General features: G+C 45.3%; 1 pseudogene; it reads left to right on the top strand.

Moving 5' to 3' along the window:
• The first annotated feature begins 6,952 nt into the window (after positions 1-6,952).
• Positions 6,953-7,264, top strand: LOC100430723 (NADH dehydrogenase [ubiquinone] iron-sulfur protein 5 pseudogene; annotated as a pseudogene).
• Positions 7,265-24,009: the final 16,745 nt, after the last annotated feature.

The following is a 24,009-nucleotide window of genomic DNA, read 5'->3' as shown; positions in this document are numbered from 1 at the left end:
ACACCAATAAGCCTTCTTTCCTACATTTGCATATTTCATACTTTCCAATTGTTTAAAGGTAACTTTCTCTGGCCAGGTGCGGTGGCTCATGCCTGCAATCCCAGTACTTTAGGAGGCAGAGGCAGGCAGACCACTTGAGGTCAGGAGTTCCAGACCATCCTGGACAACACGGTAACCCCATTTCTACTAAAAATACAAAAATTAGCTGGGCATGGTTGCAGGCACCTGTCTTCCCAGCTACTTGGGAGGCTGAGGCAGGAGAATTGCTTGACCCCAGGAGGCAGAGGTTGCAATGAGCAGAGTTCACACCACTGTACTCCAGCCTGGATGACAGAGTGAGATTCTCTCTCAAAAAAAAAAGGGCCAGGGGGCCGGTGTCGTAGCTCACACCTATAATCCCAGCACTTTGGGAGGCTGAACTGGGTGGATAACCTGAGGTCAGGAGTTCGAGACCAGCCTGGCCAACATGGTGAAACCCTGTCTCTACCAAAAATACAAAAATTAGCTGGGCATGGTGGTGGGTGCATGTAATCCCAGCTATATGAGAGGCTGAGGCAGGAGAATCGCTTGAACTGGGGAGGCAGAGGTTGCAGTGAGTTGAGACTGTGCCACTGCACTCCAGCCTGGGCAACAAGAACGAAACTCCATCTTTAAAAAGACAAAAAATAAAATTAAATTAAATTTTAAAAAGACCGGGCATAGTGGCTCATGCCTGTGAACCCAGCAGTTTTGGAGGCCGAGGCAGGTGAATCATGAGGTCAGGAGTTCAAAACCAGCCTGGCCAAGATGGTGAAACCCCGTCTCTACTAAAATTACAAAAAAATTTGCTGGGCATGGTGACATGTGCCTGTAATCCCAGCTACTTGGGAGGCTGAGGCAGAGAACTGCTTGAACCCGGGAGGCGGAGGTTGCAGTGAGCCAAGATTGTGCCACTGCACTCCAGCCTGGGTGACAGAGCGAGGCTCCATTTCAAAACATAAAAATTAATAAATAATAAATAAATAAAAAAGAAAGACATTTGCTGGAAATAAGCACTGGAATAGAGGTTTCAATATTAATTACTGTGGTGCTACTTCTGTAGTGTTTGTTTGGCTTTGACTAAATCCACTCTCTTTTATTCTCTTTTTAGAACCTCAGTCTTCTCATCTGTAAAATGGGACTCCCAATCTCTACCCCACCTTGAGGCTGGGAAAAGACAAACCAACCTCAATACCTAAGTTTAAAGGGTGTTTTACACAACCATGAAAGTGTTGTCTTGGCCAGGTGCTGTGACTCATGCCTGTAATTTTAGCACTTTGGGAGGACAAGGTGAGAGGATCCCTTGGGCCTAGGAGTTTAAGACCAGCCTGGGTAACATAAAGAGACCCCGTCTCTACAAAAAATAAAAACATTAGCCAGGTATGGCAGCATGTGCTTGTAGTCTCAGTTACTTGGGAGGCTAAGGCAGAAGGACTGATTGAGCCCAGGAATTTGAGACTTCAGTGAGCCATGATTGTGCCACTGCACTCTAGCCTGGATGACAGAGTGAGACCGTGTCTTTAAAAAAAAAAAAAAAATTACCTCTCAAGAAGAACTGCTGAAAGCAGTGAAGGAAATAAGGTTTGTATATCTCTTTGCAAACCTTAAAACACTGTAAAAATTAGGTAGGACACTATTTCTAATGAGATAACGTTTTTTTTTTTTTGGTGGTGAGGACAGAGTTTTGCTCTTGTTACCCAGGCTGGAGTGCAATGGTGTGATCTTGGCTCACTACAACCTCCGCCTCCTGGGTTCAAGTAATTCTCCTGCTTCAGCCTCCCGAATAGCTGGGATTACAGGCATGCGCCACCACACCTGGCTTATTTTGTATTTTTAGTAGAGACAGGGTTTCTCCATGTTGGTCAGGCTGGTCTCGAACTCCTGACCACAAGTGATCCGCCCGCCTCAGCCTCCCAAAGTGCTGAGATTGCAGGTGTGAGCCACCGCACCCGGCTCTAATGAGATAACTTATAGAGCATTATATGGCTGACAAAGGCTGGACCTCAGACTATACTTTGAGTACCCAAGAATTAAATCCTTGCTGCTCAAAGTGTGGCTTGAGGACCAGCAGCATCCATATCATTGGAGAACCTTGGGACCCCCACTACACCTACTGAACCAAAATATGCATTTTAAAAATTATTATTATTATTTTTTGAGATGGAGTTTTGCTCTTGTCACCAAGGCTGGAGTGCAATGGCACAATCTTGGCTTACTGCAACCTCCACCTCCCAGGTTCAATTGATTCTCCTGCCTCAGCCTCCTGAGTAGCTGGGATTACAGGCATGTGTCACCACGCCCAGCTAATTTTTGTATTTTTAGTAGAGACAGAGTTTCGGCATGTGGGCCAGGATGGTCTCGAACTCCTGACCTCAGGTGATCCACCTGCTTTGGGCTCCCAAAGTGCTGGGATTACAGGCGTGAGCCACTGCACCTGGCCTAAAATTATTATTATTTTTAGAGACTGGGGTCTCATTATGTTGCCCAGGCTGTGCTCAAGCAACCCTCCCACCTCAGTTTCCCAAGTAGCTGAAACTACAGGTGTGAGCCACACTGCCTGGCCAGAATATGCATTTTACTGAGATCCGCAGGTGACACAGATACACAATAAACTTTAAGAAACAATGCTGTAAATCATAGGATACATGCACTGGAATGATTTTGAAAATAATCTTCAACTCCCTCATTTTATAGGTGAGCACACTGAGCCCAGGAATGAAAGGGACTTGTCTTTCTAAAAGACCTGTATCACCCCCATTTGGAGACCAACGTCTCCACAATGCCCACATCCTTAGCTCAGCATTCCAGGCCCTCCCATCTGGCCCCTGCTGACCACTCCACTTGCTACTTCCCCACCTATACTAGACAAACCAATCCCTCTGACCCACTCCTCTTCTCTCAACTCCTCAGGCTGTTTTGTCTATGTGAGCTGCTCTTTCCACCTCTCTCCAGTGTCAGTTCAAACTATGTCCCCCGATCGCCAGCCTTTGTCTAGGATGCCTTCCTAATCCTTACTGGTTGACAGTGGACTGTGGTTAGCCAACTGAGGGCTCCTCCACTTCCTGAAGCACTGTGGTCATGGCCTGTTTTACCAGACTGAGCACCATAAGGATAGGAACCAAGTCTGATTTCTTTATTTGCCTTCCAGGTCCCAACACAGAGTGAAGCACTTTGTAAGTGCTCAGTTTATCCTATGTAGTTAGTAACTTATAACAATGCTTCTAGGTCTATTTTTTTTTTTTTTTTTTTTTGAGACGGAGTCTCATTCTGCCCCCCAGGCTGAAGTACAGTGGCACCATCTTGGCTCACAGCAATGTCCACCTCCCGGATTCAAGCAGTTCTCTACCTCAGCCTCCCGAGTAGCTGGGATTACAGACACCCATCACCACGCCCGGCTAATTTTTTTGTATTTTTTTTTATTGAGAGAGGGTTTCACCATCTTGGTCGGGCTGGTCTTGACCTCCTGACCTCGTGATCCAACCACCTCAGCCTCCCAAAATGGTGGGATTATAAGCATAAGCCACCACGCCAGGCCAACTTTCTGCTTTTAAGACTATGAAATCCCGGCCGGGCGCGGTGGCTCACGCCTGTAATCCCAGCGCTTTGGGAGGCCGAGGCGGGCGGATCACAAGGTCAGGAGATCGAGACCACGGTGAAACCCCGTCTCTACTAAAAATACAAAAAATTAGCCGGGCGCGGTTGCGGGCGCCTGTAGTCCCAGCTACTCTGGAGGCTGAGGCAGGAGAATGGCGTGAACCCGGGAGGCGGAGCTTGCAGTGAGCCGAGATCGCGCCACTGCACTCCAGCCTGGGCGACAGAGCGAGACTCCGTCTCAAAAAAAAAAAAAAAAAAAAAAGACTATGAAATCCCAAAGAGTAGGGACCTGATATTCTCTGCCTTCTCCATCTCATTCATGAGGCTCACGTGCGGGAGCACACTGGGCATGTGTTCACCACCTAAGCTGGCTGGTTCAGCTTCTGATTCTAGCCATTCCTGTAATGTGTGTGTGGACCCAGGTCACTGCAGCATGCTCACAGAAATCCAAATGACCAAGAAAGGTTGCAACACCAAGGACAAGGAAGGAATCAGGTTTCAGGATAAATCATCTCAAGTCAGGGGTGAGATTTACTGCCTTCTAAAAAAAGCTCACAAGATTTCAAGCTATGACCCCAAAAGTCTATTCCTGAGGCCGCCTGCCTGCACAAAAAAACTGACACAGTGAGGTGCTCAGCCCATGTTGATGAGTGAATAAATTAATCTGGACTTCTAAATGTAATCAAATACTGACTGTACTGACTGTCAGAAAAAAGCAGTTGTGCCAGAAGAGAACTGTAACTAAATGTCACACGGCATTAAAGTATACGCCCCTAACCTTTGACCATCTGCTGCAGCCTGCCTTTCCAGCTTGGTCTCTTCCCTCCCATACACACTCTTTGAACCTCATCCCAAATTATTTGTTGACCCTATAAACATCATCTGGTTTCACGTTCTGGTGCCTTCACACATGTGATTCCCTATGCCTAGAATGCTCTTCCCTCTCCCTTAATTAAGGTAATTATTTTTCCTTCAAAACCCAGGTCAAGGCCAGGTGCAGTGGCTCACGTCTGTAACCCCAGTGCTTTGGGAGGCCAAGGCGGGTGGGTCACCTGAGGTCGGGAGCTCGAGACCAGACTGACCAACACAGAGAAACCCTGTCTCTACTAAAAATACAAAATTAGCAGGGCATGGTGGCACATGCCTGTAATCCCAGCTACTTGGGAGGCTGAGGCAGGAGAATCGCTTGAACCCAGGAGGCGGAGGTTGCGGTGAGCTGAGATTGTGCCATTGCACTCCAGCCTGGGCAACAACAGCGAAACTCCGTCTCAAAACAAACAAACAAACAAACAAACAAATCCCAGGTCAAGTAGTGCCTCTTTCGAGAAGCCTGCTCTGACCACTGACTGCCGCTACCAGCAGGCTGGATGCCTCTGTGCTTTAGCAAGTGCTGCTGCTTCCTTTTTTTTTTTTTTTTTCTTTTTTGAGACACGGTTTCACTGTGTTGCCCAGACTAGAGTGCAGTGGCTATTTTACAGGCATGACCATGGTGCACTGCAGCCTCAAACTCCTGGGCTCAGTCTATCCTCCCACCTCGGCCTCCTGAGTAACTGAAACTACAGGCATAAGCCATCACACACAACCATATTTTGTTTTTGTTTTTGTTTTTGTTTATGAGACAGAGTCTCGCTCTATCGACCAGGCTGGAGTGCAGTGGCGCGATCTCGGCTCACTGCAAGCTCTGCCTCCCGGGTTCACTCCATTCTCCTGCCTCAGCCTCCCGAGTAGCTGGAACTACAGGCGCCCGCCACCAGGCCCGGCTAATTTTTTGTATTTTTAGTAGAGACAGAGTTTCACCGTGTTAGCCAGGATGGTCTCAGTCTCCTGACCTCGTGATCCACCCACCTCGGCCTTCCAAAGTGCTGGGATTACAGGCTTGAGCCACCGCGCCCGGCGTTTCTTTTTATGAGAGTACTTACCATGTTCTTTTTCTGTTGTCCTCCTTCCCTGCCTACTAGACTTGAGTACCTTGAGGGCAGGGCCTGGGTTTTATCTATTTCTGTGTCCTCAGTGTCCAGCACACAGCATGACACAAAGGAGAGGTATTTATTGAGCACATGCCCAGTGAAAAAAATGTGCAGTAAAAGAGTTATCGTCAGTTAGGAAATTTACTCCCACACCACCATGGAATTCTTCGTTTAGGAAAGGCATTTTTTGTTGGAGAATAAATTATTTACAAGCATCTGACCTCCTAGGAAAAGGCTAGAACAGTGAATAGTAGATGACAGTTGAGAATGACTCAGGAAGTATAATTTTACCACTATTGCAAAACACACATACATTGTTCCTGGTAGATGCATAATTTGTAGGAGATGGACACAGCACCCTCTATAGAAGGGTCCCCCGGGCCGGGTGTGGTGGCTCATGCCTGTAATCCCAGCACTTTGGGAGGCCGAGGTGGATGGATCACAAGGTCAGGAGTTCGAGACCAGCCTGGCCAACATGGTGAAACCCTCTCTCTACTAAAAATACAAAAATTAGCTGGGCGTTGTGGCACATGCCTGTAGTCCCAGCTACTCGGGAGGCTGAGGCAGGAGAATCGCTTGAACCCAAGAGGCAGAGGTAGTGGTGAGCTGAGATTGTGCCACTGCACTCCAGCCTGGGCAACAGAGCAAGACTCTGCCTCAAAAAAAAAAAAAAAAGGTCCTCTAGGCCGGGCGCGGTGGCTCAAGCCTGTAATCCCAGCACTTTGGGAGGCCGAGACAGGCGGATCACGAGGTCAGGAGATCGAGACCATCCTGGCTGACACGGTGAAACCCCATCTCTACTAAAAAATACGAAAAACTAGCCGGGCAAGGTGGCGGGCGTCTGTAGTCCCAGCTACTCGGGAGGCTGAGGCAGGAGAATGGCATAAACCCAGGAGGCGGAGCTTGCAGTGAGCTGAGATCCGACCACTGCACTCCAGGATCAGTTATCAATCCTAGGAGTTGATTTAATTCTATAATGTGGGACAAGTCCCTTCTCTCTCTAAGCTTCGGTTTCTTCATCTGTAAAATGGGGATAATAATGTCTAGCTTGAGTCCAGGTTCAGTGGCTCATACCTGTAATCCCAGCACTTTGGGAGGCCAAGGTGGGTGGATCACCTGAGTTCAGGAGTTCGAGACCAGCCTGGCCAACATGGCAAAATCCATCTCTACTAAAAATACAAAAATTAGCCAGGCATGGTGGCACACACCTGTAGTCCCAGCTACTCGGGAGGCTGAGGCAGGAGAATCGCTTGAACCCAGGAGGCAGAGGTTGCAGTGAGCCAAGATCATCCCACTGCACTCCCGTCTCAGAAAAAAAAAAAAGTGGGGGGTGGGGCCCAGAGAAGAGACAAGGGCATGAGCATTGGATCGCCATGCCTTTCTTGGATGTGCTGAAAACATTCGGCCTTAACATAGATTGATGGTGGACAATCCAAAGTGCTGAACAGCCCCACAAGAGTCCTGCTCTATGCCAGGCTTTTCAAAAAGAATGGATAGAATGTGCACATGGAATCGTTAGTATGCATAGAATCTATAGAATATCATGATTTTATAGAATGTATACTTCAGCAGAAAACAATGAGACATGTGAGTACCATTAGGAAGCAGCAGGATAAGCTGATAAAGGAAGGGAAGTACACACACCTCCACCTCACCACATGGGCAATGGGGAGCCTCAGCCCTGAGCAGAGCAGCTGGTGATGTCTGGAGGCTGATTTTCCTGTTCTCTGTTCTCCACTGGAAAGGTTGTTTACAGAAAACCTCCTTGTCAAAGTGTGTAAAAATAAAGGATTGCTCCATTCCCCCCAGCCCCAGCCAAAAAAAATAATGTCTAGCTTGCAGGATTTGCAGGAGGATTTTATAATAATAGCCAATACTTATATAACAGTTATATCTTGCCAAGTCCTGTTTTTTTTTTCTTTCTTTTTTTTATTTTTTGAGACAGAGTCTTGCTCTGTCACCCAGGCTGGAGTGCAGTGGCAGGATCTCAGCTCACTGCAACCTCTGCCTCGGAGGCCCAAGCAATTCTCCTGCCTCAGCCTCTACTACAAGTGTGCACCACAACGCCTGACTAATTTTTGTATTTTTAGTAGAGACGGGGTTTGGCCATATTGGCCAGGCTGGTCTCGAACTCCTGGCCTCAAGTAATCCACCCTCCTTGGCCTCCCAAGTTCTGGGATTATATGACTAAGCCACTGTGCCTGGCCTTGCCAGGTCCTATTTTAAGAGCCTTATATATGTAATAGCATAAATATATAGTAACTCAGTTAATCTGCTAGATGCTACGAGTTAAGGAAGATTATCACACCAATTTTGTACGTAAAGAAACGGACACAGCTGGGCGTGGTAACTCATGCCTGTAATCCCAGCACTTTGGGAGGCTGAGGCAGGTGGATCATGAGGTCAGGAGTTCAAGACCAGCCTGGCCAAGATGGTGAAACCCTGTCTCTACTAAAAATAATAAAATTAGCCAGGAGCAATGGCAGGCGCCTGTAATCCCAGCTACTCTGGAGGCTGAGGCAGGAGAATCGCTTGAACCTGGGAGGCGGAGGTTGCAGTGAGCCGAGATCGTGCCTCTGCACTACAGCCTGGGAGACAGAGTGAGACTCCACCTCAAAAAAAAAAAGAAAAGAAAAAAAGAAATCGACACATAGATGTGTCACGTAACTTCTCTAAGATCATATGGCTAGTAAATGTGGAGCTGGGAGTGAAATCCGGGCAGAATGGCTTGCTCTAGAGCCATGCTCCTAACAAGTACTGTACTCTATATCACCCCTCCAATAAGATAATTACATAAAAGTGAAGGTGTCTGCCCATAATAAGGCATAACAAATATTGACAATAAGAAACCCAATGCCCATAGTTGGTGAGATGAAATAAAATGGATTAATATTAAGGAGTAAAATATTACCTTATTGCTCCTTTTTAAAATGTCTTTACTATTACAAACTCTTGCAACTGGAAGGTTTTCTGTCTAAGGTCTGGGTTAAGATGCCTAAAGGTAAGCTGGCTTTGCCTTCTCTTGAGGAAATGAAGCAGGTTCTGAGCCAGAGGGCATTTGAGGGACAACAGGATACCATGAAGTTAATCCCTTCCAGTCGGGCCATGTTCTGGGCCCTAAAGAGAGAGAGAAATCTAGCCGGGCGTGGTGGTGGGCACCTGTAATCCCAGCTTACTCAGGACGCTGAGGCAGGAGAATGGCGTGAAGCCGGGAGGCGGAGCTTGCAGTGAGCTGTGATCGCCACTGCACTCCAACCTGGGTGACAGAGCAAGACTCTGTCTCAAAAAAAAAAAAAAAAAAAAAAAAGAGAGAGATAAATCAAATCCAGTCAATGCTCCAGAGGAGCTCCTAACCTATTTGGGAAGGCAAACAAAAGGCACAACCCCAATACAGTAGACTCTTTGGAGGGAAGCTCATGAAAGACAATTAACCTAATTATGGAAGGGTGATCAGGAAAGGCTGTGAGGAGGAGATGCCTCAATCTATTAGTAAATGCAAGTAAAGGCACATTTGAAGAAAGCAAGAAAGGATTTCCTGGCGGAAAGAAAGCCATGAGCAAATACACAAAGGCTTAAAGTAGCACTGTATATTCCAAGAGCTACGAGTAATTCAGTATAGCTAGAGCAGAGCCAGAAGACATGGAGTGAAAGTGTTGATGCCTAAAACATAGAGACAGGCCAGATGGGAAAGTGCCTCAATTGTCAAATTAAGAGTGTGGCCCTTGGCCAGGCACAGTGGCTCACACCTGTAATCCCAGCACTTTGGGAGGCCAAGGCGGGTGGATTGCCTGAGCTCAGGAGTTCAAGACCAGCCTGGGCAACACGATGAAACCCCATCTCTACTAAAATACAAAAAATTAGCCGGGTTTGGTGGCATGCACCTGTAATCCCAGCTACTCAGGAGGCTGAGACAGGAGAATCGCTTGAACCCGGGAGGCAAATGTTGCAGTGAGCCGATATTACACCACTGCACACCAGCCTGGGTGACAAGAGGGAAACTGCCTCAAAAAAAAAAAAAAAAAAAAAAAAAAAAAAAGCGGGACCCTTATTCTATAGGAGTTGTAGAGCCATTGAAAATTCCTGAGGCTGGGCACGGTGGCTCATGCCTGTAATCCTAGCACTTTGGGAGTCTGAGGCAGGTGGATCACGAGGTCAAGATATCGAGACCATCCTGGCCAACACGGTGAAACCCCATCTCTACTAAAAATACAAAAATTAGCTGAGCGTGGTGGCATATTCCTGTAGTCCCAGCTACTCAGGAGGCTAAGGCAGGAGAATCGTTTGAAGGTTTGAGCCTTGAGAGAGCTTTTAAGCACATTGAAAGATGCTCAACATCATTACTCATTAGGAAAATGCAAATTAAAACCACAGTGAGATACTATTTTGCACCCACTGGGATTATTATAACAAAAAAGATGAACAATAACAAGTGTTGATGAGGATGTGGAGAAACTGGAACTCTCAGACACTGCTACTGGGAATGCAAAATGGTACAGCTGTCTTGAAAAACAGTTTGGCAGTTCACTAAAAAGTTAGAGTTGGCAGGGCATGGTGGCTCATACCTATAATCCCAGTATTTTGGGAGGCCAAGGTGGGTGGATCACGAGGTCAGGAGTTTGAGACCAGCCTGACCAACGTGGTGAAAACCTGTCTCTATTAAAACTACAAAAATTAGCCAGGTGTAGTGGTGCACACCTGTAATCTCAGCTACTCAGGAGGCTAAGGCAGTAGAGTCGCTTGAACCTGGGAGGCAGAGGTTGTAGTGAGCTGAGATCGTGCCACTGCACTCCAGCCTGGGCGACAAACCGAAACTCTGTCTCAAAATAAAATAAAATAAAATAAGAGTTACTGCCTGACCCAGCAATTCCACTCCTAGGTGTATATCCAAGAGACATGAAGGTAAACATTCGCATAAAAACTTGTCCACCAATGTTCATAGCAGCATTATCCATAGTAGCCAAAACTGGAAACACCCCAAATGTCCATCATCTGATGAATGAATAAACAAAATATGATACCCCCATACAATGGAATATTAGCTGTAAAATGGAGTGAAGTTCTGATACATACTGCAACATGAATGAATGTTTAAAATATAATGCTAAATTAAAGAAGTCAGATACAAAAGGCAACATATTGTATAATTTCATTAATATTAAATATCCAGAATCAGCCCTGCGCTAATCCCAGCACTTTGGGAGGCCCAGGCAGGAGGATCCTTTGAGCCCAGGAGTTCAAGACCAGCCTGGGAAACAAGACGAAAGCTTGTCTCTACAAAAACCACAAAAAACTAGCTAGGCATGGTGCCGCACAACTGTAGACCCAGCTACTCAAGAGACTAAAGTGGGAGGATCACCTGAGCCCAGGAGGTCAAGGCTGCAGTGAGCCCTGGTCATGCCAGTGCAATCCAGCCTAGGTAACAGAGCGAGCTCCTATCTTGGAAAAAAAAAAAAATATATATATATATATAGAGAGAGAGAGAGAGACACACACACACACACACACACACACACACACACACATATATATCCAGAACAGGCAAATCCACATAAATAGAATATAGATTAGTGGTTGCCAGGGGTCACTGAATTGTACACCTTAAAATATTGAGTTTTTTATGGCATGTGAATTGTAAAGATTTGCGCCAGAGTGACCCGTGAGGAAAGAACAGCAATGCTGTAAGCTCAGGCTTCAAACAGGGGAACCCATCCCCCCCTGGAGGGTCATGAAGATTTTCCACAGGGTACACAAGCATGAATAATTTTATGGTAATCACTTCTCACAACTCTGATGCGTATATTCTTTCTTAACATTAATCTGCCTAAGAATTTACCTTTTACCTCTCCACTTTCACAATAGCTTTTCCCTTGCTTTTAAAAGAAAAGCTATACCTTTCACTTATCCTGAATACTGTATTACTATGAGGGTATCGTCCTGGGGTTGAAAATGTGTAGAGCCAGCCTGGCCAACACAGCGAAACCCCGTCTCTGCCAAAAATACAAAAATTAACTGGGTGTGGTAGTACGTGCCTGTGGTCCCAGCTACTCGGGAGGCTGAGACAGGAGAATCGCTTGAACCTGGGAGGCAGAGGTTGTAGTGAGCACAGATCATGCCACTTCTCTCTAGCCTGGGCCCCAGTGAGACTCTGTCTTGAAAAAAAAAAGAGAGAGAGAGAGAGAGAGAGAAAGAGGGAGGTGGTCCAAAGATAAAGATTGTGATGAGTGTGTAGAGTATTTTCAGACTTTTTTTTTTTTTTTTTTTGAGAGAGTCTCACTCTGTCTTGCAGGCTGGAGTGCAGTGGTGCTCACTGCAAGCTCCACCTCCCAGGTTCAAGTGATTCTTCTGCCTCAGCCTCCCAAGTAACTGGACTACAGGCACCCGCCACCACACCCGGCTAATTTTTGTATTTTTAGTAGAGACGGTGTTTCACCACATTGGCCAGGCTGGTCTCGAACTCCTGACCTTGTGATCCGCCCACCTCAGCCTCCCAAAGTACTGGGATTACAGGCGTGAGCCACCACGCCCGGCTTTATTTTCAGACTTTAGACATGAAAGAATTTTTAGTTTGACAAGGTTTAGGGCCCAGCCATGGGAGTGGGTGGCTGAAGTGAAAGGGAGACTCATTAGATTTGAGGATGTCAAGGAGCAGAGAGGCCAGAGAGCTTGAGGGGTCATTGAGGTGGATGTTCAAGTCACCCAAGTTGTTGTAGGATTGTAACAGCCCAGTTGCTCTCAAAGTTTAGTGGAGGTCAGAATCACTTGGAAGACATATTAAAATATAGTTTAGCCGGACGCAGTGCCATGCACCTGTAGTCCCAGTTACATGGGAGGCAGAGGCAGGAGAATCGTTTGAGCACAGGAATTCTGAGCTCTAGTGTGCTATGTCAATCAGGTGACTGCACTAAATTAAACATCAGTGTGGTGATCTCCCAGGAGTAGAGGACCACCAGGTTGCCCAAGGAAACGTGAACTGCCAGGTTGGAATAAAAGAGGCCAAAACTCCTGGGCTGGGCAGCAGTGACATCATGCCTGTGAATAGTCTCTGCACTCCAGCCTAGGTTACATAGCGAAACCCCATCACACACACACACATCTCCCACACATACACACACACACACCACATATACACACACACCACACACACCCCCCACACACATACACACACACACACACACACCACACACACATACACACACACACACACACACACAGTTTACTGGGCCCTACACCCAGAGTTTCTGATTCAGTTGGTCTTGGTGGCCCAATAATTTGCATTTCTAATAAGCCTCACCTGGGAACAAGGGTGGGGCCCACACTTTGGCAATTATTGCAGTAGAGTGAAGATTGAGTCAGGTGTCAAGGTCTTCTATGAATGTATTCAGTTGATGACAGCAATGAAGAGGGAGTGATAGCAACCTTAAATGGTTGATTTAGAATATGACCCTAACACTTGGATGTTTCACCTGGTAGCCAGTTCTTTGCCCACTTTGGCCACATATTTCTCCATAACCACAGCAGAAGTTTGGGCAACCTTCAGCTCCCCTCCTTGGTCTAAAGTTTCAAACTCTGTGTCCAAGGGCTTTAATTTCCTTTTTTTTTTTCTTTTAGAGATGGAGTCTTGCTCTGTCGCCCAGGCTGAGGGCAGTGGTGTGATTTCTGCTCACTACCACCTCTGCCTCCTAGGTTCAAGCAATTCTTCTGCCTCAGCCCCCCAAGTAACTGGGACTACAGACGTACGCCGCCACACCCAGCTAATTTATGTGTGTGTGTGTGTGTGTGTGTGTGTGTGTGTGTGTGTGTGTGTTTTAGGAGAGACGGGGGTTTCACTGTATTGCCCAGGCTGGTCTCGAACTCCTGAGCTCAGGCAATTCACCTACCTCAGCCTCCCAAAGTGCTAGGATTACAGGCGTTAGCCACCATGTGAGGCCAATGGCTTTAATTTCATATTCCGTGGAATACTGTTCACCTTGATGTTTGAATCAGAAATAGCTGGAGCCACCTTTATTCTAAAACCAGCAACTTCAGGGAGTAAAAGCAGACTGAACTGCCAAACTGTTTTCCACTTCCAGAGATTTCGTTATGTTTTGGGGGGTGAGGAAAGGGAAAAAAAAAGCTGGGCGTGGTGGCTCATGCCTGTTATCCCAACACTGTGGGAGGCTGAAGCAGGTGGATCACTTAAGGTGAGGAGTTCAAGACCAGCCTGGCCAACCCCGTCTCTACTAAAAATACAAAAATTAGCTGGGCAGGCCGGGTGCGGTGGCTCAAGCCTGTAATCCCAGCACTTTGGGAGGCCGAGACGGGCGGATCACGAGGTCAGGAGATCGAGACCATCCTGGCGAACACGGTGAAACCCCGTCTCTATTAAAAAATACAAAAAACTAGCCGGGCGAGGCGGCGGGCGCCTGTAGTCCCAGCTACTCGGGAGGCTGAGGCAGGAGAATGGCGTAAACCCGGGGGGCGGAGCTTGCAGTGAGCTGAGATCCGGCCACTGCACTCCAGCCCGGGCGACAGAGCCAGACTCCGTCTCAAAAAAAAAAAAAAAAAAATTAGCTGGGCATGGTGGCATGCGCCTGTAGTCCCGGCTACTCTGGAGGCTGAGGCAGGAGAATTGCTTGAACCCAGGAGGCAGAGGTTGCGGTGAGCTGAGATCATACCACTGTACTCCAGCCTAGGATACAGAGGGAGACTCTGTCTCCAAAAAAAAAAAAAGAAAAGCTAATACTAGAGAGGTCATTTATAGATTAAAAGAATAATAGAAGGCACATTTCTCAAACTAATGTTCTTTCTGACAATAAATATGTTTTGCACATTTATGTAATTTTCTGAAACATAGTTCACAAGCTGTAGAAGTTAACCTTCCTTATTTACATTAAAAGTCAGTAAATTGCTGGGCGTGGTGGCTCACGCCTGTAATCCCAACACTTTGGGAGGCCAAGGCAGGAGAATCACTTGAGCCCAGGAGTTTAAGACAAGCCTGGGCAACATAGGGAGACCCTGTCTGTACAAAAAGTAAAAAAATTAGCTGGTCGTGTTAGCACATGCCTGTAGTACCAACTACTTGGGAAACTGAGGTGTGATGATCATTTGAGTCTGGAAGGTGGAGGCTGCAGTGAGGGTTGTCATCATGCCATTGCACTCTAGCTTGAGAGAGACAGAGTGAGACCCTATCTCCAAAAAAAAGGTAAGGAAAATAGAGGAAGGATTTGTAATTTATAGAAAAGACAGAGCATGGTAAAATGTAATTTTGCTGAAGACCTTAGCGTCAGCCTAATCAGTCACATAAGAAGGCCTGGTTTGGCTGGGCACGGTGGCTCACACCTGTAATCCAGCACTTTGGGAAGCCGAGGCGGGCAGATCACGAGGTCAGGAGTTCGAGACCAGCATGGCCAATATGGTGACACCCTGTCTCTACTAAAAATACAAAAATTAGCTTGGCGTGGTGGCGTGTGCCTGTAGTCCCAGCTACTTGGGAGGCTGAGGCAGCAGAATCTCTTGAACCTGGGAGGTGGAGGTTGCAGTGAGCTGAGATCACGCCACTGCACTCCAGCCTGGGTGACAGAGACTTCATCTCAAAAAAAAGAGAAGAAGACGTGGTTTACATCACTGTACATATATACATATACATATACATATACATATACATATACATATACATATACATATACATATACGTCCAAAGAGTTTGTTTTCTCTCTGTACAAAACTTTCATTTGTTGTTCCTTTTGATCAAGACAGGTCAAAAAGATACTTAATTGCTTTTTAATCTACCTTTTTCTTCTCTGGAGATATAATTTCTGATTCCAGGCTGGCATGGTGGCTCATGCCTGTAATCCTAGCACTTTAGGAGGCTGAGGCAGGTGGATCCCTTGAGGCCAGGAGTTGAAGACCAACCTGGCCAACATGGTGAAACCCCATCTCTACTAAAAATATAAAAATTAGCCGGGAGTGGTGAGTCATGCCTGTAATCTCAGTACTTTGGGAGGCTGAGGTGGGCAGATCACTTGAAGTCAGGAGTTCGAGACCAGCCTGGCCAACATGGTGAAATCCCATCTCTACTGAAAATACAAAAAAAGTAGCCAGGTGTGGTGGTGTGCACCTGTAATCCCAGCTACTTGGGAGGCTGAGGAAGGAGAATCATTTGAACCCAGGAGGTGGAGGTTGCAGTGAGCCAAGATCGCACCACTGCACTCCAGCCTGAGTGACAGAGCAAGATTCCATCTCTGAATAAAATAATAATAATTCCTAATTCCATAGTCAGGAGTTCTTACCAGCTCCCCTATGAGGTTTTGGAGCCATCACGTCAAGAGGACTTTCCATGTATACTCTTAATATCTCAGAATTCTTATGGCCCATGTTAAATATTAGATACTTCCTGTCTACCCTGGAGGCATAGTTGCCTAAACAAATCAAGACTCTAGGGGCCAGGTGCAGTGGCTCACGCCTGTAATCCCAACACTTTGGGAGCCTGAGACAGGCAGATCCCTTGAGTCCAGGAGTTCAAGACCAGCCTGGCCAACATGGCGAAACCCCGTCTCTACTAAAAAGACAAAAATTAGCCGGGCATGGTGGTGCATGCCTGTAGTCCCAGATACTCGAGAAGCTGAGGTGGAAGAATTGCTTGAACCCAGGAAGTGGAGGTTGCAGTGAGCTGAGGTCATGCCACTGCATTCCAGCCTGGGTGACAGAGATTAAACCACTTACCGCCTCAGGACATTTTACAGATGATCAAACCTAGCCCCTATCCCCAAAGGGAGAGGAAAGATTTGTCCAAGGCCTCAGCATCTCAGGGTGCCAGATAGCCTAAAGGTCATTAAATCATACCTCCCCAGTATCAGAGCCAGGAACTAGAATTCAATGCTGACTCCTGGTACAGTGCTCCTTAGTCTTTGTTGTTGTTGTTTGTTTTTTGAGACAGGGTCTCACTCCATCACCCAGGCTGGAGGGCAGGGGCACAATCTTGGCTCCCTGATTCTAATTAACTGAACAAAAATTAAAAAAAAAAACAAAAAAACTGTACAGACCCTCTTAAAATTAGAACATTAATTTTTTTTTTTTTTTTTTTGAGAAGGAGTTTTGCTCTGTCGCCTAGGCTGGAGTGCAGTGGTGCCATCTCAGCTCACTGCAACCTCCGCCCCCCGGGTTCAAGTGATTCTTCTGCCTCAGCCTCCTGAGTAGCTAGGATTACAGGCACCCACCACCACACCTGGCTATTTTTTGTATTTTTTAGTAGAGATGGGGTTTCACCATGTTGGCCAGGCTGGTCTCAAACTCCTGACTTCAAGTGATCTGCATCATTCCTTGGCCTCCCAAAGTGCTGGGATATAGGCTTGAGCCAGCGTGCCCAGCAACAACTTTTTTTTACATTAGCCAAGCATGATAGTTTGTGCCTGTAGTCTGAGTTATTTGGGAGACTGAGGCAGAAGGATTGCTTGAGCCCAAGAGGTTCAGGCTGCAGTGAGCCATGATTGTGCCACTGTACTCCAGCCAGGGTGACAGAACGAGACCTTGTCTTTAAAAAAAAAAAAATTAGAAAATCAATAAAGGCATTCCTCATTGTAAAAATTATTTTTACTTGTAGGATAAGTGGCTCTAAATTACTACTTTTAAAATTATTGATTTACTTTAAAAATAAGTAATACATCTTCATGATTCAAAAAAAAATCAGGTTGGGTGTGGTGGTTCACACCTGTAATCCCAGCACTTTGGGAGACTGAGGCAGGTGGATCACTTGAAGTCAGGAGTTTGTGACCAGCCTGGCTAACATGGTGAAACCCTGTCCCTGCTAAAAATACAAAAATTAGGCGGGCATGGTGTCACACGCCTGTAATCCCAGCTACTCAAGAGGCTGAGGCAGGAGAATCGCCTGAACCCGGGAAGCAGTTTGCAGTGAGCCGAGATTGTGCCACTAACCTCCAGCCTGGGTGACAAAGTGAGACTCCGCCTCAAAAAACAAAAACAAAAATTAGCCAGATGTGGTGGTCGGCACCTGTAGTCCCAGCTACTCGGGAGGCTGTGGCAGGAGAATCACTTGAACCTGGGAGGTGGAGGTTGCAGTGAGTAGAGATTGCGCCACCGCACTCCAACCTGGGCGACAGAACGAGACTCTGTCTTAAAAAAGTAAAAATAAATAAAAAATAAACAAAAAGATACAAAAGATTATATACTATGAAAATCTCCCTCCTACCTGTCTCTGGTCATCCAGTTTTCTTCATTGCAGAAATGATGTAAGTTTCTGTTAAATTCTTCTGGGGATATTTTATGCATATATAAGCATTATGAATGGGTATTACTACCATCACTTCTTACAGGAATATTAGCCTGCAATACACGCTATTTAGGGCGTTGCTTTTTCACTTAACAATAGATCTTGAAGCTATTTCCCTATTAGTGGACAAAGAGCTTTCTCAATCTTTTTTAAGGCTGTAGAGTATGCATTGTATAACTACACTGTTATTTAACCAGGTCTGTATTAATAAACATTTAAGCCAGGTACAGTGGCTCATGCCCAAAATCCCAGTGCTTTGGAAGGCTGAGACAGATGGATTGCTTGAAGCCAGGAGTTTGAGACCAGCCTAGACAACATTGACCGGTCCCCGTCTGTACAAAAAGTTAAATTTTTTTCATTTTTTTCTACCATGCCTATAGTATCAACTACTTGGGAGGCTGAGGTGCGAGGATGGCTTGAGCTCCAGAGTTCAAGGATGCAGCGAACGATGATTGGGCCACTGCACTCCAACCTGGGCAACAGAGTGAGACCTTGTCTCTAAAAATAGATAAATAAAATGAAAATAAAATATTAAATTGTTTTCAGTCTTTTGCTATTACAAATAAGGCTTGAGCATGTGTATCAATTAAACTTTTAAAAGTGGAATTGCTGAAATAAAAAAGGGAAATGGCTGGGTCAAAAGGAATGTGCATTTAGGCAAGTTATAAATGCCACCGCTAAATTATCCTCCATAGAAGTTATCCCAATCACACTCCCACCAACAAAATATGAACATACCTGTTCAACATCACCCTGCCTTTCCACACGGTATCTTCTCAGTCATAAATCTCTGCCAATCTGATAGGTAAGAAGTGGTAATTTCAAAGAAATTCTAATTTGCATTTATCTTATTATAAGTAAGAGTGAGCATTGAAGAGCCATTTCTATTTCTTTTTCTCTGAACTATCAGTTCACATCTTTTGTGCATTTTCCCCCTTGGGTTTTGTTCTTACTGATTTCAGCTCTGAATACAAATATGAACATTATTCATTTTCCTATGATATGAAATGCGTGTGTGTGTGTGTGTGTGTGTGTATATAGTCACATATAGTCACATATAGACACATATAGTCATTTGTTGTCTGACTCTCCTTATGGTGACTTTTGCCTTACATTTTTTATTTCTACATAGCTGAATGTATCAGTCTTTTCTGTCATGGCATCTTGGTTTTGTTTTGTACTTATTTATTTATTTATTTATTGAAATGGAGTTTCCCTCTTTCGCCCAGTCTGGAGTGCAGGAGTGCGATCTCAGCTCACTGCAACCTCCGCCTCCCGGTTTCAAGGGATTCTTTTGCCTCAGCCTCTGGAGTAGCTGGGATTACAGGCACCCACCACCATGCTCGGCTAATTTTTGTATTTTTGGTAGACACGAGGTTTTGCCATGTTGGCCAGGGTGGTCTTGAACTCCTGACATTGTGATCTGCCTGCCTCAGCCTCCCAAAGTCCTGGGATTACAGGTGTGAGCCACTGCGCCCAGCTCTTGTTTTGTACTTAAAAAGATTTTCCTCACTTTAAGATTCTAAAAAATTCTCCCATGGTTCTTTCTTCCAGTATGTTATGGTTTCCTTCCTTCTTTTTTATTTTGTTTATTTATTTATTTATTTTGAGATGGAGTCTCACTCTGTCACCTAGGCTGGAGTGCAGTGGCTCGATCTTGGCTCACTGCAACCTCTGCCGCCCAGGTTCAAGCGATTTTCCTGTTTCTACCACCTGAGTAGCTGGGATTACAGGTGCCTGCCACCTCGCCTGGCTAATTTTTGTAGTTTTAATAGAGATGGGGTTTCACCATCTTGGTCAGGCTGGTCTTGAACTCCTGACCTTGTGATTCACCCGCCTTGACCTTCCAAAGTGCTGGGAGCCACTGCGCCCTGCCTAATTTTGTATTTTCAGTAGAGATGGGGTTTCACCATCTTTGCCAGGGTGGTCTCAAAATCCTGACTTTAAGTGATCTGCCTGCCTAGGCCTCCCAAAGTGCTGGAATTACAGGCGTGAGCCACCACGCCTGGTCTTCTTTTTTACATTTTAATCTTTTATATATTTGAAATTTGTCTTGGTGAATAGCGTGAAGTGTAAATCCAAGTTAAAATTTTCTAGATGTCTATCCAGTTATTCTAACACCAAATATAATTCCACCTTTCTCTTTCTGACTTGAAATGCTACCTTTAGTATTATACTGAGTTCCTAGGTAATTTGGATTTATTTTTGATCCTTCGTTTGTGCTTCATTGATTGCAAATCAAGCAAATCAACTGTGACTCCAATCTTTCTTGATGGCAGAACCCTGATTTTTTTTTTTTTTTTTTTTTTTTTTTTTTTTTGAGATAGGATCTTACTCTGTCACACAGGCTGGAGTGCAGTGGCGCGACGATGCCTCACTACAGCCTAGACCTCCAGGGCTCAGGTGATCCTTCCACCTCAGTCTCTTGAGTAGCCGAAACTACCACCATGCCCAGCTACTTTTTGGTATTTTTTTTTGTAGAGATGGAATTTTACCATCTTGCCCAGGCTAGTCTCAAACTCTTGGTCTCAAACCGTCTGTCTGCCTTGGCCTCCCAAAGTGCTGGGATTACAAGTGTCAACCACCTTGGCTGGCTAGAACTGTATTTTTTTTTTTTTTTTTTTTTTGGAGAAGGAGTCTCTCTCTGTCGTCCAGGTTGGAGTGCAGTGGAGTGATCTCGGCTCACTGCAACTTCTGCTTGCCAGGTTCAAGCGATTCTCCTGCCTCAGCCTCCCAAGTAGCTGGGACTACAGGTGTGTGCCACTAAACTTGGCTAATTTCTTTTGTATTTTTAGTAGAGATGGAGATTCACCATGTTGGCCAGGCTGGTCTCCATCTCCTGACCTCATGATCCACCCGCCTCGGCCTCCTAAATTGCTGGGATTACAGGCCTGAGCCACTGTACCCAGCCTAGAACTCTAATTTTTAATGATGATTTTCCTCCACTACAAGCAAGTCCTTAGGGAAAGTAACTCACAGATCAGACGGAGAGTAAATCGTGATTGGTCTAAGCTAATATTGGCGGTCATATTCTCTGTGGTATTTATTGGCTTATCCGTGTTACTTGAGGGGAAATCTATTGAGTAACTACTAAGAAAAATTGTAGCTTATTAGACATATAAGGGGAGATGTTTAGCTGGCATTTAGATATGTAAGTATGAAATTCAGAATAGAGATATAATTTTGGGGTTATCACAGCATAGATAATATTTAAAGTAACGTGATGGGATAAGATTATGAAGGAGTGTACATGGAAAAGATAAAAAGTCTAAATATTGAGCCTTGGGGTACTACAGTATTTAGAGGTCAGATAAATGAGGAGAAACTAGGAGCAGCCAGTGAGATGGAAGACCCAAGGGGGTGGAATGTCGTGGTAGCCAAGGAGGGGGAAGTAATGAGCTGTGTTTAGCGATGTTGGTAGGTCAAGTAACACGAGGACTGAGAATTGACTGGTGTCAGCAAATGGACACCACTAGTGACCTTGACAAGAGCATTTCAGTGGAGTGGAGGAGGTAAAAGCTTAACCAGAGAGGATCTCACCAAAAATGATTAAAAGGATGTCAAGGCCAGGCGAGGTGGCTCATGCCTGTAATCTCAGCATTTTGGGAGACTGAGGCAGGCAGATTGCTTGAGCTCAGGAGTTCGAGACCAGCCTAGGCAACATGATGAAACCCTATCTTTACAAAAAATACAAAAATTAGTTGGACATGGTGGCACACGCCTGTAGTCCCAGCTACTTGGGAGGCTGAAGTGGGAGGATCGCTTGAACCCAGGAGGCGGAAGTTGTAGTGAGCTGAGATTGCACCACTGCACTCCAGTCTGAGCAACAGAGTGAGACTATATACAAGCCACCTTTGTGAAGCATTTTGCAGAAAAGAGAATGGAGAAATGGGGCAGTGGGTGGGGGTCAAGTCCAGTCAAGAGAGGGTTTTTTTTTTTTGAGATGGAGTCTCGCTCTGTTGCCCAGGCTAGAGTGCAGTGGCGCGATCTCGGCTCACTGCAACCTAAGGGAGGGTTTTTTGTTTGATTGTTTTAAGATGGAAGAAATAAATTCATGTTGCTATAGCAATGAGAGGTAATAGCAGAAAAATAGTGATGTAGGCGAGAGGAAGAATTGCTGGATAGGTGTCTTTGAGAAAGTGATGTGGTATGAGATTTAGTACTTGAGCTTCTCAAAGTGTGATCAGTGGACTAGTGACCGTCTAGAAATGGTTTGTCACCAGTTTGTGACAGCAATTCAGAATTAATATTTTGAAACTTTTATAACAATTTGACAGAAAAATTTTATGTGTGCTGGATTTAATAATAAAAATTCTGCCTAGCATAGTCAAATTAATAGAGACAGAAAGCAGAACAGTGATGGCCGGGGATTGGGGGAAGTTAGGAATGGGGAGTTATTGTTTAATGAGTACAAGCTTTCAGCTTTGCAAGATAAAAAAGTTCTGGAGGCCTGGCACATCGGCTCACGACCATAATCCCGGCACTTTAGAAGTCTGTGGCAGGAGGATTACTTGAGTCTAGGAGTTTGAGACAAGCCTGGGCAACACAGTGAGACCTTGTCTCTGCAATAAATAAATAAATAAATAACTAGCCAGGCATGGTGGTACGTGCCTGTAGTCCCAGCTGCTTAGAAGGCTGAGGTGGGAGGATTACTTCAGCCCAGGAGTTTGAGGTTGAGTGAGCCGTGATTGTGCCACTGTACTCCTGATGGGTGACACGGTAAGACCTTGTCTCAAAAAATAAATAAATAAAAGAAAAATAAGTTCTGGAGTTCTTGATGGGGATGGTTGTACAACAATGTGAATGTATTTAATACCACTGAGCTATACACTTTAAAATGGTTAAGCAGGTTTTAAAAAGTCTGGGCTTGCATTTTGGATGCTTGTTTTTAAATTTTAATTTTTTCTAGTAATTAATTTTACAGAAATTTAGTTTTGTGATTGGGGATAAAACCTGGGTCTTTTAGCACAGATGCTTGAGAACTGAGGAGGATTTGACATTAGCTAAAAGACAAATAATTCGCTTGCAGTAAGGAAAGGAAGGCAGAGAGTATCAAAGCAGAGTTACAGGTTAGTTGGAAGTCATGGTGGGTGCTGGGAACTTGTAGATGTTCTTTTTGGTTTGTTTGATTTTCTCATGAATTGGAAGCAAAATCATCAGCTAAATGAGGATGAGGGAGTAAGTGTTGGAGGTTTGAAGAGACAGGAGACTTGAAATAGTTATGTAGCAAGGTGGGAGAGTGTGTGAAACTGGAGAAATGTGGTAGGGTGGCCATGCATTATGGCCCCTTGACAATAATGATCTCAAATTTACGGGGAGTCAGTCAACCACTTTTGGCTTTTTCTCCACCCACTCCATTGCTGGAGTTCCGTCAGTACAAAGAAAGCAGAAAACGACTAGAGAAATGAAGGTAATACTGAAGAAATCGACTTCATGTACCTCATGTACCAAAACAGCTTAGATTCTATTAGATTCCATTTCATGATGGACAATAGAATCTAAGCTGTTTCAGGAAGAAAGTCAGTACATGAGGCCAGTGTGGGGAGGAATAGCGAAAAGGTAGTTGGATCAATGGATTTAGGGTCTTGGAGTTGAAGTTTTTGGAGTTGGAGTATTATCAGAGGGAGTGAGCTAGAAAGGAAGAAGGTTGTGGCCGGGCGCAACGGCTCATACCTGTAATCCCAGCACTTTGGAAGTCCGAGGCAGGTGGATCACCTGAGGTCGGGAGTTCGAGACCAGCCTGGCCAACATGGTGAAACCCCGCCTCTATTAAAAATACAAAAATTAGCCAGGCTTGGTGCCGGGTGTTTGTAATCCCAGCTACTCGGGAGGCTGAGGCAGGAGAATCACTTGAACCTGGGAGGTGGAGGTTGCAGTGAGCCGAGATCGCACCACTGCACTCCAGCCTGGGCAACAAGAGCGAAACTCCATCTCAAAAAAAAAAAAAAAAAAAAAAAAAAGAAAAAGAAAAAAAGAAAGGAAGAAGGTTGCGATGGGAGTTAGAGGATTAAAATTAAGATTTTAGAGAAGTTACAATTATTCGTATGAGCATGAGAGTGAGAGGCTGAGCCAAGAATGATCCCTAGAGAAGAATCTGCGAGGCCAGAGGATTGGAAGAATTAAGCGAATTTTGAAATCACCAAGAATTTTGACAATAGTAGTAAT

The sequence above is a fragment of the Macaca mulatta genome, chromosome 1 (assembly GCF_049350105.2).
Source record: "Macaca mulatta isolate MMU2019108-1 chromosome 1, T2T-MMU8v2.0, whole genome shotgun sequence".
NCBI lineage: Eukaryota > Metazoa > Chordata > Mammalia > Primates > Cercopithecidae > Macaca > Macaca mulatta.
The sequence above is the reverse complement of the archived record's forward strand: the minus strand, read 5'-3'. Positions and strand labels throughout refer to the sequence as shown.